Source organism: Myotis davidii, unplaced genomic scaffold (genome assembly GCF_000327345.1).
Source record: "Myotis davidii unplaced genomic scaffold, ASM32734v1 scaffold269, whole genome shotgun sequence".
NCBI lineage: Eukaryota > Metazoa > Chordata > Mammalia > Chiroptera > Vespertilionidae > Myotis > Myotis davidii.
Window position 1 is genome coordinate 7,800,559 of NW_006383008.1, and position 2,976 is coordinate 7,803,534.

General features: G+C 42.8%; 1 pseudogene; it reads left to right on the forward strand.

Moving 5' to 3' along the window:
- Positions 1-1,769: 1,769 nt before the first annotated feature.
- On the forward strand, positions 1,770-2,449 carry LOC107181574 (annotated as a pseudogene).
- The last annotated feature ends 527 nt before the right edge of the window (positions 2,450-2,976 follow it).

Below are 2,976 nucleotides of genomic sequence, written 5' to 3' on the forward strand. Positions count from 1 at the left end.
AGTGATTCATGATTTTAATCAGGCTGCAAATATGGAAAAATAAAAAAATTCAGGCCAGCCTGTTTTGCAAAACTTTAAACATATAGTTCAGCACTTCTACGTAGAGCAAAATGCCAGGGATTGCAAATTATCTTAGCTGTTATGGAGAAATGGGGTAATGGATCAAAAAAAAAAAGTATGGATAGTAAAAATTGATCAAGACAGTTATTTGAATGTGGAATTAGATGAATCTGTAACTGCTTTAACCAAAGTATATAGCTGTAACATAGAGTACATCTTGGTGAAAGCTTAGTGGGTAGGAACATGGCATAAATGAAAGAATTTTATTACCATAAAACCATGAAGTTCAATTTTATGCAAAAAATAAAAATGACAGGCAATCTAACAATCGGGCTATCTAAGAAATAATATTCCACAGACATAATCTACTTTCCGCTGGCTATAGACAGCTTGATTGCTTTAGTAACAGATAACTGACCCCATGAAGCAACTTGTGCTTCCTCTGGAGGCTTTATCCTGCCTGCAGACTTATATACATTCATGCCTTCTGCCTGCAGTGAACCTCCTCCTCTTGCTGGCTAGCATGTACTTAACCTCGTTGACCCTCTGTCCCCCACAACCTTCAATAGACAAGGTTACTGTCCTCCCCTAATGAGTCACTTTTGCTTCCCTTACCACCGTCACAGCATTCACAATTACAGTCCATGGGCTATTTATGTGAATGTGCCATTTGTGTGGCAGTGAAGGGTGCTGGGTTCAAATTCTGAAGCTGCCACTTGCTAAGCCTCAGTTTTCACATTTTCAAAATGGAGATAATGCCTATTGAGACAAAGACTTGACAGCTAATTACCACACAGTGGACACACAGTGAGATAGCATTTTCCAGCCTTTTCTATAGCGATGAAAGGTCATGTGAATGATGACAGACAATGGAATATGAGCAGGTGTTATGAGGACAACTTACAATACTGGCCCTTAATAAAACCCCCATGCTTTTCTCCCCTTTGCCAGGTTAAGGCAGTTTAGAACTGTAACCTCAAAAAATCAGTGTTTAAAAGGCAGCAGAGACTTAGCCCCAAAATCATTACTTCTAAGGGCGCAACCCTCTACCCCAATTAAGAATACCCATTTTGGACTTCAATTGAGTGTGAAATGAACATCTCTGTAGAAGCTGCTGATAGCTGGGGCTTTATCTGTTACAGCAGCTAGGATTGTCTTAACTAACACACCAACGCCATAGACGTGTGCACAGTTGTGAAGATTATGGTTGACAGAATTCCTGGAACATAGACTCTTAACAAAGGCTGACAAATGAATGGGCTATTAAGTTTTCCAAAAGAGATTACAGAATCTATAATAATAAAAGTGTAATATGCAAGTCGACCAAATGACTGAACAGCAGAACAACCTTCTGGATGTCCACGCTATGACACCCACTGGCACCAAGTCAGCCAAGACCAGTGGGATGTGATTGGTTGGGGGCCGGCCATTGCCCCTTGATCACCCTGCAGAGGGAGGCCCAGGCCACCGACCAATGGGCTGCGACAGGTGGGCGGGGCCTCCCTCTGCAGGGGCGATCCATCCTGGAACCCTGGCAGGTGGGTGGGGCCTACCTCCTTGGGGCAATCAATCATGGGGCTCCTGGACTGTGAGAGGGCACAGGCTGGGCCGAGGAACCCTTCCCCTCAGTGGACAAGTTTCATGCACCAGGCCTCTAGTTTGTACATAAAATTATTTTCTTGCTCTTTTTCATGGCACCTTGGAGGCTGTTGGCTGCTTCAGGATGAAGCTCAACATCTCTTTCCCAGGCACTGGCTGCCAGAAACTCATTGAAGTAAATGATGAACACAAATTTCATACCTTTTATGAGAAGCGTATGGCCTCAGAAGTTGCTACTGAGGCTCTGGGTGAAGAATGGAAGGGTTATGTGGTTCGAATCACTGGTGGGAATGACAAACAAGGTTTCCCCATGAAGCAGGGTGTCTTGACTCATGGCTGAGCCTGCCTGCTGCTGAGTAAGGGGCACTCCTGTTACAGACCGAGGAGAACTGAAGAGAGAGAGCGCAAATCTGTTCGGAGTTGCATTGTGGATGCCGATCTCAGTGTTCTCAACGTGGTCATTGTAAAAAAAGGGGAGAAAGATATTCCTGGTCGCACTGATACCACTGTGCCTCGTTGCCTGGGGCCCAAAAGAGCCAGCAGAACCTGAAAACTCTTCAATCTCTCTAGAGAAGATGATGTCTGCAAATATGTGATGAGAAAGCCTCTAAACAAAGGAGGTAAGAAACCTAGCCCCAGAGCACCCAGCATCCTGTTACTCCCCGTGTCCTGTAACACAAATGCAGGCGTATTGCTCTGAAGAAACAACGTACTAAGAAAAACAAGGAAGAGGCCGCAGAATATGCTAAACCTTTGGCTAAGAGAATGGAGGAGGCAAAGGAAAACACCAGGAACAGATTGTGAAGAGACGTAGACTGTCCTCTCTGAGGGCCTCTACCTCTGAGTCCAGTAAAAACCGAGATTTTGTAACTAACAACTAAAGGAGAGCAAATATAAAAAAAATGATTTTCTCTTGTGAAGCCAAGTTTAATTATTTTTCCTGTCAAGTTAGATACAAATATAATCAGGACCCCTAAAAGTTTGTAAGGTTTATAGTCCCTTGTGGCTAAGTTAGTTTAACTGTTAATCAAATGTCTCACAGATTTCCAGAATATGGGTGCTGAATGGGACCTTAGCTCAAAAGTTATACACACAGCCTTCTCATTTTATAGATGAGAAAACCAAGGCTTAATGAGGTTATTGCCCTTGGGTAATCAGGGGCAGAGCAAGGACTTGTAACTTGTAATTATTTTCACAACTAAGAGAGAAGTTTTCTGATCCTAAAAGTTACAAATAATTATGGCTGAAAATTGGGAAAACAGAAATGTTTTATTTGATGGAGAAAGTAAGAATAGCTCTAATGTAGACATGGATTAT